The sequence below is a fragment of the Dendrobates tinctorius genome, unplaced genomic scaffold (genome assembly GCF_039654945.1).
Source record: "Dendrobates tinctorius isolate UK_male_01 unplaced genomic scaffold, ASM3965494v1 ptg000216l, whole genome shotgun sequence".
Lineage (NCBI taxonomy): Eukaryota > Metazoa > Chordata > Amphibia > Anura > Dendrobatidae > Dendrobates > Dendrobates tinctorius.
Window position 1 is genome coordinate 1,093,304 of NW_027361883.1, and position 12,973 is coordinate 1,106,276.

The following is a 12,973-nucleotide window of genomic DNA, read 5'->3' on the forward strand; positions in this document are numbered from 1 at the left end:
GCAGAAATATAGAAATGCTCTTTTTCGAAAAACTAAATTGTGGTGGAATCGCACTTCATTAGAGAATTATTTAACTAAGAACATTATACCAAGGGGTCTGAGGATACAGTTGTACCCAACTTTTGAAATACAGGAGGTGGATCTAACAAAGAGATGGATTGCAGCAGCATCGTCATGCTCTCTGGAGTTCATTCAGATCCTGATAGATAAAAATACTATTTCTCTTGGAGAATTAGATAAGGAATTGGAAATGATTCACGGGTCTTTACAGAAAGAAGTACCGAAAGAATTTTTAGAGAAATGGCTCCAAAAAAACTTGATTCGGATACTATAAAATGAGAAGAAGAAGTGAGCCATGGAAAATTGAAAAAATTCCAGAGAGATGTGAATGACTATGACTCAGACAAAGTATATAGGTGGCAACAAAGGAAGAAGATTAATTTTAAAAGAACTAGATCAAGGGAACCTTCTGAAAAGTCAGGCATCAGCAAGTGATTTGGATGATCGCGGAGATTTTAATTTGAGAAAGGATACCCGAAAAAGGCAATATCCAGATATGTTTAATAAACCTAATAATAACCGCCAGAAAGACAAAGACCACTTCAAGGTAGTTAATGTATTACAAGGCGTCATTTCATCTGTTCATCTTAATGTATTGGAGAGAGGGTTAACATTTTCCCCTTCCTCTCATTTAGACGCGTTCGTAGCTATCAAGGATACTCATCTTTTCTCCAGAAAAATAATTTTGAAAAAATTACACTATAGAAATCAACCTGGAGAGAAATTTACCTCTGTGGAAGAATTAAAAGCGTTAGAGATTTTGGAATCTTTGGAGCAATCTTTGTAAGCAATATACCTAGTCAGCTTTATGATAAATCAAAACAATTTCCGCCATTGGGGCTTTGCGCCCTCATTATCCGCCGCGGTTCATCCGCTCTCCTGACAGGCGCCGTTCTCATAGACGTTTTTTCTGCTGCACTTCAATGTCTGAAGAAGGTCTTATTTCAGTATAATAAACCTTTTTGGATTCCTTTTTGTAAGAATGAAAAGTGATTCTTTTTGCCCTATTAGAGTGCTGGATTTTTTCTTCTGCTGTTTACTGGGACTGGTACCCCTTTTCCATGCACCTCCTGAAAAAATCGGAGTGACGTGTCTTTTTTTTGAGTTATTGGGGCTTTGCTCGGCTGTAGAGGTGTTTACCAAGCTAGTTACTCAGGATATTGATCGTGTAGCTGGGGATCGTAGACATCCCTCTAATTTTACCAATGATGAACGTTTGGCTGTAAAGGACCTTGAATCATGGAAAGACGTAGCTTTTAAGCAGTCTGACAAGGGAGGCAATTTGGTCATCTGGCCATGCCAGTTGTACGGAAAACAGGCTAATAAATTGCTTGAGGATCGGACTTGTTATCGTAAACTGACATACCATAGTAACATAGTTTTGAAGGCTGAAGGAAGACCTTATGTCCATCTAGTTCAGCCTATTTTTAGTGCAGCTGTTCTGCATTGTTGATCCTGGGGAAGGCAAAAAACCCACAGAGTAGAAGCCAAGTTTCTCCATAGGGAAAAAAATTCCTTCCCCTAAGCTGGGTCAACCATCTACCTATAATATTCTGTTATTCGTAACCTTCTATACTGTTACTTACAAGAAAAGCCTCCATTCCTTTCTTACATTCATTCAGTGAGTTGGCCATCACCACTTCCTCAGGAAGAGAATTCCGGAGCCTCACTGCTCTTACCGTGAAGAACCCTCTTCTATGCTGGTGCAGAAATTGTCTTTCCTCCAAACGAAGAGAATGCCCCCTTGTTCTTGTTAATTTTGGTTCTAGACATTACCACAATGAATTTTAAACAAAACAATTCAGATGCAGTTGAAGTTGACTTTCAGCTTTCATTTGAGGGTGTCCACATTAACATTGGATGAAGGGTTTAGGAGTTTCAGCGCTTTAACATGTGCCACCCTGTTTTTAAAGGGACCAAAAGTAATTGGACAATTGACTCCAAGGCTATTTCATGGACAGGTGTGGGCAATCCCTTCTTTATGTCATTCTCAAGCAGATAAAAAGTCTGGAGTTGATTTGAGGTGTGGTGCTCACATTTGGAAGGTTTTGCTGTGAAGGAAACGTGCGGTCAAAGGAGCTCTCCATGCAGGTGAAACAAGCCATCCTTAAGCTGCAAAAACAGAAAAAACCCATCCGAGAAATTGCTACATTAGGAGTGGCAAAATCTACAGCTTGGTACATCCTGAGAAAGAAAGAAAGCACTGGTGAGCTCATCAATGCAAAAAGACCTGGGCACCCACGGAAGACAACAGTGGTGGATGATCGCAGAATAGTCTCCATGGTGAAGAGAAACCCCTTCACAACAGCCAACCAAGTGACCAACACTCTCCAGGAGGTATCAATATCCAAATATACCATAAAGAGAAGACTGCATGAAAGTAATTACAGAGGGTTCACTGCACGGTGCAAGCCACTCATAACCATCAAGAATCAAAAGGCTAGACTGGACTTTGCTAAAAAACATCTAAAAAAGCCAGCACAGTTCTGGAAGAACATTCTTTGGACAGATGAAACCAAGATCAACCTCTACCAGAATGATGGAAAGAGAAAAGTATGGGGAAGGCGTGGTACAGCTCATGATCCAAAGCATACCACATCATCTGTAAAACACGGCGGAGGCAGTGTGATGGCTTGGGCATGCATGGCTGCCAGTGGCACTGGGTCACTAGTGTTTATTGATGATGTGACACAGGACGGAAGCAGCCGAATGAATTCTGAGCTATTCAGAGCCATACTGTGTGCTCAGATCCAGCCAAATGCAGCCAAACTGATTGGTCGTCATTTCATACTACAGATGGACAATGACCCAAAACATAAAGCCAAAGCAACCCAGGAGTTTATTAAAGCAAAGAAGTGGAATATTCTTGAATGGCCAAGTCAGTCACATGATCTCAACCCAATCGAGCATGCATTTCACTTGTTAAAGACTAAACTTCAGAAAGGCCCACAAACAAACAGCAACTGAAAACCACCGCAGTGAAGGCCTGGCAGAGCATCAAGAAGGAGGAAACACAGCGTCTGGTTATATGAGTTCAAGACTTCAGGCAGTCATTGCCAACAAAGGGTTTTCAGCCAAGTACTAGAAATGAACATTTACAATTATTTAATCTGTAGGGTGGCACATGTTACGGAGCTGAAACTCCTAAACCCTTCATCCAATTTTAATGTGGATACCCTCAAATGAAAGCTGAAAGTCTGAACTTCAACTGCATCTGAATTGTTTTGTTTAAAATTCATTGTGGTAATGTCTAGAACCAAAATTAGAAAAATGTTGTCTCTGTCCAAATATATATGGACCTAACTGTATATATTAGGTCTCCCCTAAGTCTTCTCTTTTCTATAGTAAATAGACCTAATTTTGATAACCTTTCTGGGTATTGTAGTGAACCAACTCCATTTATCATTTTAGTAGCCCCCGCCTTTGAACCCTTTCAAGTTCAGTAATGTCTTTTTTGAGCACCGGCGTCCAACACTGCACACAATACTCCAAGTGTGGTCTGACGAGTGATTTGTACAGAGGGAGAATTATGTTTTCATCTCGTGTCCCCAGACCTCTTCTAATGCATCCCATCACCCTATTGGCTTTGGTGGCAGCTGCCTGACACTGGGCACTCCAATTTAGCTTCTTATTGACTAAGATGCCTAAGTCTTTTTCCATGTCTGATTTCCCCAGCAGTTTCCCATTTAGTAAGTAATTGTAGCATCTGTTTCTCCTTCCCATGTGCATAACCTTACACTTATCTGTGTTAAACCTCATTTGCCATTTTTCAGCCCAATTCTCCAATTTACTCAAATCTGTCTGTAGTTGCAAACTGTCCTCCTTTGTGGTAACGACCTTACATAGTTTTGTATCATCTGCAAACACTGATATTTTACTGTGTAATCCATCCACTAGATCATTAATAATTATATTAAATAGTAGGGGGCCCAATACAGACCCCTGTGGTACCCCACTAGTAACCCTGGCCCAATCTGAGTATGCCCCATTAATAACCACTCTTTGTTTTCTATCTCTAAGCCAGCTCCCTACCCATCTACACACATTTTCCCCTAGCCCAAGCTTTCTCATCTTACCAATCTTTTATATGGGACAGTGTCAAATGCTTTAGAGAAGTCGAGATAAATGACATCCAATGATTCTCCTGGGTCCATTTGAGAGCTTACATCCTCATAGAAGCTGATCAGGTTAGTTTGACAGGAGCGATCCTTCATAAATCCATGTTGATATGGAGTTAAACATTTATTAACAGTGAGATATTCCATAATGGTATCCCTTAGAAACCCTTCAAAAATTTTACCCACAACAGATGTTAAGCTTACCGGCTTATAGTCTCCAGGTTCCCTTTTACACCCCTTTTTGAATATTGGTACCACATTTGCTTGCCGCCAATCAAAAGGAACAGACCCTGATTCTACAGAGTCTTTAAATATAAGGAATAGAGGCCTGTCTATCACATTACTTAACTCCCTTAATACCCGAGGGTGAATGCCATCAGGGCCTGGTGATTTGTCAATTTTAATCTTACTAAGGCGGTTCTGCACTTCTTCCTGGGTTAGGCAGGTAATACTTAATGGGGAGTTTACATTATCACTCTGCATTTCCCCTGGCAAATCCTCTTCCTGTGTGAACACATATAACCCGTTGTCTTCCTTTCAGACAGAATTTCGATTCCTGATAGAGCCTTTTCTGAAGGGATTATTTCTAAAAAATTGTTGGATAATATGAAAAATCTTCATCCAAAGTTGCCTACTTTTTATATTATTCCAAAGCTGCATAAAAATCCAGTGGACCCTCCGGGACGTCCAATTGTGGCAGGTAACGAAGGATTATGTGAGATTATATCAAATATTGTAGATTACTTTCTCAAACCATTGTCTCTACCCTACCATCATATATTAAGGATACCACGTCGGCTTTACAACGTATTGACCAATTGCACTTGGAAAGAAATATGATTATGGTCACAGCCGATGTGGAAGCACTTTATACTTCCATCAGACATTCTGATGGATTGGCTGCAACCAAGTGGTTTTTGAATACTTGTAACATCAGTTCCCCCATTGCTGACCTGATTTTGATTTTACTTGAATTTCTTTTGCATCATAATGTATTTACATGTAATAATTCAATTTTTTTACAGTTGCAAGGTACATCAATGGGGGCCTCCTGTGCTCCGGCGTACGCAAATTTATTATTGGGAGCATGGGAGAGAGATTTATTTCAGGGTGTGAGCAATGTTCACAACTGGATGAGGTACATCGATGATATTTTCTTTTTATGAGAGGGGACAGTGGATGATTTGAATATCTTTATGAGTAATCGAAACAAGAATGATATTAATGTATGACTTTCCATCGTGGTAGAAAACTGGAATTTTTGGATCTTTATATCTCAGCATCTTCTGATGGCAGACTACATACAGAAGTTTTCAGAAAACCTACCACAACGAATTCATTACTATAAGCGAGTTCTTCCCATCCTGGATCTACGATTAAAAGTATCCCTATTGGTCAATTCCTTAGAGCCAAAAGAATATGCTCAGATGAAGGTCGTTTTAAAAATCAGGCAACTGACTTGATACGTAGGTTCAAAGCTAGAGGATATAGTAACCGTTGCATCAAAAGAGGATATTTAAGGGCTAAGAATACTACTCGTGACCAACTTCTTTATGGCAAACCTCTTTGTACTGATCAAAAGAAACAGGACCAGGTAAGATTTATAAGTAAGTATAATAACCAGTGGAGAGCTCTCACTGATGTTGTTTGGAAACATTGGGGAGTATTGTTGGTAGACCCAGTGTTGAAGAATATCTTGCCTTCGGCTCCTTCATTTGTGGCCAAATGATCGGCCCATTTAAAGATCTTTTGGTTAGGAGTCACTATATATCTCCTACTTCTCGAGTAGCTCATTTTGCGGGTACAGATCGTAGAGGGTTTTTCCCATGTGGTCTTTTCAAAGGATGTCTTAATCTGACCAAGGGGGTTTCCTTTACCAATTTTGATGGGTCAAAGACATTTGACAAAAGAAAAAATCTAAGTTGTTCCTCACAAGGGGTTATCTACCATGCTCAATACCCTTGTGGTAAGATTTATATTGGATTAACAAGTAGGGAACTCAAAATTAGAGTAAGGGAACATGTCGGAGACATCAGTAAGGCCAAAGACATTGAAGATGTTGCACAGTTGAAAACCCTCCCTAGGCATTTTAGGGAATACCATGATTGTAATGCCAGGGGCTTAACCATAAAAGCGATTGATCAAATTTCATTAGGTATAAGGGGAGGAGATCTAGGGAGGAGTTTAGCACAGCTTGAAAGCCGGTGGATTTTCAAATTAGGCACCATGGCTCCACAAGGTCTCAATGAGAGCTTAGGTTTTTCTTCTTTCCTTGGAGTTGCTTGGAATAGTTGCTTCCTTATGTCCATTTTGAGATTTTAGGGGTGGGTTGTTTTAATATTTATGTTCCAATCAGTATGGATTTTAATTGTTTTTTTCAGATCTATGGTGTGCGTTTATCCATATTGGGATCAGCAGATGGAGTGATAATGAAGATATCAAGGGAGGATTGGAGTCTTCATATCTCTACAGGATTTGAAAATAACGGACTCGATGGGACTGATTTTCTATATGAATTTGTATTTTTTTGGTGTTTATATTGTACATTTTATTATTAGTATGTCTATGTAACTATTTTTATATTGAGTGGGTGGTATGGATGGTTTTTTGTATCTTTCTGGGTATAGAATGATAGAACTCGGTGCTTCCAGTATAGAGAGCATATTAATTCATTATAATAATGATTAATTTTACTTTATTTTCAAGATGGACCTATATTTATTAGTTTGAATATAATTGTTCATTTTATAATTAATTGAACATCACTTATGCACTTTTATTTCACTATAATTATTAGTATTTTATTAGCACATTTTAGTAATAATTTGCACGGATGTAATTTATGAATTATTATATAAGATTTTTATTTTCACATTATTATTATGTCCTGGCACTGTTATATGTATTATTAATATTAAAATTATTTTTTATGCACTACACAAGTATTTTCACTGTTATAATTATTATTAAATTAATTTACTTATTATTATTAGTTCACTATGGCACTTTTATAATTAATTAATGTCTCACTAGCTAATATTTTTGGGAGATTTATATAAATAACACCATTTTTTTCTTTTTAAGGTTATTTGTATAGTAATGAGTTAATTTTATGATCCTCTACACTATGTGGAGGTTCTTCTATATGATAAAGTATTTATTTATTCAGTTTGATTGTTGTAGAGCACTATTCACTTTATTAAGTGGTATTTAATTATTGTATGAAATAGTTATACAATATTAGTCACCTTATTATATTTCATACAATTTATTACCATTATTATTTTTTCATAAAAAAGGGTTTTTATTTTTTTAACATTAATTTTGAACTAATGAATACTTTCTTTGCTATATCACATGATTCACTTTGTATGCATATGAACTGTATATGGATATTAGCTTCCAGTCATGTCTTTGATTTTATCCTTGGTTTGAAATGGATCATCAGATTGTCCTCCGTTTGGTATTGACCATCAGAAGGTGCGCATGCACCCAATCCCTGTCCTAACACTTTCTGATGTGCCCTGATACGGGGCCGCTTGCGATTCAGCAAGTGTTCCAGGGGGCGCGGGTCTGGAAGTGACGTTTACATTGGGAAGACAGGAAGAGCTTCATGCGCAGCATTGATTCTGATGGACCAATCATTCACTCCATTGGGGATATACCACGCTACAATAGGTGCGCTAATTAGCACCGCTAATGTATTTAAATCGCTTGCATACCCGCCTCTAACACGCCCCCGGAAGAAGCTGGATGCGAAACGCGCGCCGGGGTGAGGAGAGACGTGTCATCCTGGTGTTTCTGCTGCCTTCACCCGCTACTTGCATTCCCTGGTAATGTGACCGGTTTTTCATTATATATGTGACATCAAGAGTTATAGCACTATATGGAGAATTTGACTCCATTACTAAAATGTAGTGTATAAACATAGCGCTATATTGTGGACTTGTTTCTATTATACATATGTAATATGGTATTATAGGGCCACATTTTTGATGGAATATTATTGGCTATATAGCATTTTAAAAATATGTGGTTTTTTATTACATTTCTGGAATTCTTCTTTCGGCTATGAATTATGTAAGTCCGAATTCAGGTAATGACTGCTCCCAGATGTCCGGTGCCTGACGTCCTCTGCCATATGTCCGGAGTCCGATGCCAGTGTTCTGATGTTCTATCCGTGTCCTGAGGTCCAGCCTAAGCCCTGATGTCCAGATGTCATGCCTGAGACTTGATGTCCGGCTTGTGCCTGAGTCCTGATGTCTTGATGTCCAGCTTGTGTCTTGATGTCCGCCTGGTGTCCTGATGTCCAGATGTCCTGCCTGAGACCTGATGTTCGGCTTGTGCCAGAGTCCTGATGTCCGCCATGTGTCCTGATGTCCTGCCTGTGTCCTGATGTCCTGCCTGTGACCGATGTCCTGATGTCCTGCCTGTGACCGATGTCCTGATGTCCAGCCTGTGTCCTGACGTCCAGTCCGTGTTCAGATGTCCAGTCCATGTTCCGATGATCAGCCTGTGTCTGGATGTCCAGTCCGTGGTCCTGGTGGTCCAGCCCGTGCTCTTGAGTCGGTCCCGTTCGTGTTCCTGGATGGATTCCTCCTCCGTGGTTCTCGGGAGTCTCCAGCTCAGTTTCCCAGTGACGGTCTCACCAGTAAGCCCTGGATCTGACCAGCCGATGCCCAGTGCTGTAGTGCCAACATTCCTGGACCTGTGCTATCCATGTCTTGCATATGTTCCAATGTTCTGCTGGTTTCTTGGGGTCTTACCCGTGATAGCTCCTGCCATTGTTTGAGGAGTGTCCGAGGTTGGTGTCTGATATTCTCCTGCTGTGCCTGTGCTACGCCTGAGGTCATCCTAGTATGCCCGTGCTAGACAACCCTGGACTGCATCAATCCGTGATGACCCTAGCCATCATCTGAAGTCTGCCTGAGGTCGACTCGGTATCTGATGTTCTCCTGCTGTGCCTCTCCTTTGGGCCGTGAGAGAGGTCCTCCTAGGATGCCCGTGCCAGATGTCCCTGGACTGCGTGAGCGTGTGATGACCTCCTGCTTCGTCTGTCAACCTGAGCTACGTACCTTTCTTGATGTGCGTAATCAGGAACCTGGTGTCTAGATGTTTTTTGCTTCATTTAAGTAAACTTTATGTTTCTTCATACTTGAAGCTGTGCAGTGTCTTTTAGTTCTGCATATGGCCATCTTGTCCACTAGCTCAGCTGCCACAGACCCTGGTCGCTACCCTTCCCTCGTCCGGGTAGGCCCAGGTTTCCCTCTGTGGTCCAATGGGTCCACATTCCACGATCACCTGGAACGCATACCCTGTCGTCGTTAAGGTTTGACGACGTGGGAGAGCTGGCTGGTTAGCCACGCTGCGTCCGCGATGGTAACAGCTTGCTTCCTGATCTTTCCCTTGCTTGCTGTCACTTCGGTGCAGTACACGCCTGGACCGTACTAGACTGCTTCCCAGTTCCTTCCAGGTCTGACATCACTACAATGACATTTCCTTCAGCCTGTTTTGCCCCAGACATGAATTCATCAGTCACTACGTTTGGTGGCCCCTGGTGAAGCATCCGGCTCATCTGTACCGATCTCGTTGAAGCTCCAAATCCTTTCATCTCCTTAGTCTAGCCAACTTCTGCCCTAAAATTATTGGCCCAGGGGTTAAGACACCACATATTTCTTTTCCTGTTCTGACCCACTGCTAAGACCTGCATTGGCCGTGGGTAATGTGGGCAATAACGACTTAACGTTACGTGACTGCCAAGCTGTCTATAGCCCATATGGACTCTTGGATGCCCTGGCCCCGTCTGACTAAACAGCCCTTCAGCACTAACCTTAACTCTCAGCAGTCCCTCCTACAATTAACCCACTATGAACCTCCTATCAGATCCCACCAGTATGCTCCCCACCTAGGTGTCCACAACATAATTACAACTACCCAACCTATGGGTAACTATGTACTAAAAGTGCCCTCCTCTAATGTCCCAAAAAGGGTGCACTAGCTTTCCCTGACTATACATACACAAAAGACACATAATATACATGCAATATTATCATACAGGAACATGAGGCAATATATACAGTTGTCAAAACAATGGTAGCACATTCAAGTGGCAATACCTTAAGTAATGAGTGGTAATCAATGTAGCAGTACCGCAGGCAATAATCATAAAAACACGTCAATAAACATTCAGAACTGACATAGGGTAGGGAGGCATGAGAGACTTAATATCTTACCCTCCTACACTAGAACACTAAGAAATTAGGCCATATTCCTGACACCTCCCCCTTTTGTACTGCATTACGGAGGCAGGACCTCTCGGTACTCCTCCATGCGCACCTCAGCAGGCTCACCCCGCTGGGATAACAAATCTGCACTGCAATGCTCACTGCCCATTTTGTTTTGAACAGTAAAGTCACACTGTTGGAGGGCAAGGCCCCAGCGTAGCGACCTTCCATTAGTACAAGACATGGTGTGCAGCCAGCTCAGGGGGTTGTGGTCAGTCACCATGGTGAAGGTGTGTCCGTACAGGTAGGACTGGAAACGTTGCAGGGCCTAAACCATGGCCAGGCACTCCTTCTGTATGGAGGAATAGGGCACTTCCCTCGGCAGAAGCTTCCAGCTCAGGTACAACACAGGGTGCTCTTGGTTCCCCGAGTCGACCTGGCTAAGCACAGCACCAAGGCCAAACTCGCTGGCGTCGGTCTGTACTATGAACGGTCAAGTGCTGTTGACTTCCTTTAGCACAGGAGAGCTGCTCAGGGCTGTATTCAATGCCATAAAGGTCGTCTGTCCAGTCGATTATTTGGGGTAGCTTCTTCCTGGTGAGGTCCGTCAAAGGCTTTGCAAGGCTGCTATAGTTCTGAACAAAGCGCCTATAGTACCCTGCAGTGCCCAGGAAGGACATCACCTGTTTCTTGGTCCTGGGGTTGGGCCAGGACATGATAGCGTCCACTTTTCCAGGCTCTGGCCTCATAGAACCCCCTCCTACCTGATGCCCTTGGTAGTGGACCTTGCTCATGCCCATCTGGTACTTTCCCAGCTTGATGGTCAGGCCGGCTTGGTGGATGCGCCTGAGCACCTCCTGGAGATGTTGAAGGTGTTCCTCCCAGTTGAAACTGAAGACGGCAATGTCATCCAGGTACGCCACCACGCACCACTCCAGTCCCTGAAGCAGGTGGTTGACCATCCGCTGGAATGTGGCAGGGGCATTCGTCATGCCGAAAGGCATGACCGTGGATTCGTATAGTCCAAAGGGGGTGATAAGGGCAGACCTCTCCTGCGCCTTGGGGTTCAGAGGGATCTGCCAATTCTCCCGACTCAAATCCATAATGGATAGATAGTGCGTGCCAGCTAAACGCTCAAGCAGTTCCTCGATGCGTGGCATTGGGTGCGCATCAGAGGCTGTGATTGCATTGAGCCCCCTGTAGTCCACACAGAACCGGGTGGTCTATCCTTCTTTGGCACCAGGACTACAGGTGAGGTCCATGCGCTCTTGGATGGTTGAATCACCCCCCCGCTGCATCATCTCATCGATCTCCTGGTGCATGACGTGCTGCATCTCGTCAGAGATCCGATAGGGTTTCCGCCGTAGTGGGGCATGATTCCTGGTGTCCACTTCGTGAACCGCTATCTCAGTCCTTCTGGGTCGGTAGGTAAACACAGCACAGAAGTGTTCCAGCATGGCTCGCAGCTGCAACCGCTGGGGTGTGGATAGCAAGGCGCTTACCTCCTCTGTAGACCCACCGGCCTTAGCTTGGGCCAGCATGTCCAGGAGGGGGTCTTCCTCCCCGTCCTCGGGCAGGTCGCAGACCGTTAGGATGCAGGCTCCACATTCCTGATGAGCCTTCATCATATTGACGTGGAAGCCTTGCGCCTACCCCGAGTGTGGTCAAGAGTGATCACGTAGGTGACTGGGTTGAGATGTTAGTGTACGACGTACGGGCCTTCCCAGGCTGCCTAAAGCTTATCCTTTGGTATGGGGACCAGCACCCACACCTTCTGACCCACCTGGTAGGTCCTCTCCTGGGCATTTTGGTCGTACCAGTGCTTCTGGTCAGCCTGAGCCTGCGCCATGTTATCATGCACCATCTGCGTCAAGGTCTACATCTTGTCACGGAATCGCAAGATATAATCCATGATGGACACTTCTGAAGGGTTCGGCTCTTCTTCCCAGGACTCCCTTATCAACCCAAGGGGTACCCGGACTTGCCTGCCGTACAGGAGCTCAAAGGGGAAGAACCCCGTCGAGGCCTGCGGAACCTCTCGGTAAGCGAATAGCAGGTGTGGAAGGTACTGCTCCCAGTCGCGTCCTTGGGTCTCAAACAGCATGTGTAGCATCTGAGGGTACCATTGAAGTGCTTACACAAACCATTGGTTTGGGGCTGATAAGCACTCGCTATCAGACGCTTGACCTGCATTTTCTTACAGAAAGCATCCATTAGGCGAGACATAAATTGAGTCCCCTGGTGGGTAAGCATCTCCCTGGAAAATCCTACTTGTGAAAAGATGGCCAACAGTGCATCCGCCACCTTATCCACCCTAGTTGAGGACAGAGCCACTGCCTCCGGGTACTGGGTAGCGTAGTCTACTACAGTGAGGATGTCCTGCTTTCCAGAGCTGCTGGGTACGGCCAGTGGTCACACTGCAATCCTCTGGAAAGGCTCCTCTATCACTGGTAAAGAGATCAGGGGACCCTTGGGAGCAGGCCCTGACGTTCCCACTCTTTGACGGGTGTTACATGAGCGGCTGTATTTTGTTGCATCTGTCCCCAATTTGGGCCAATAGAAGTGTTGAGT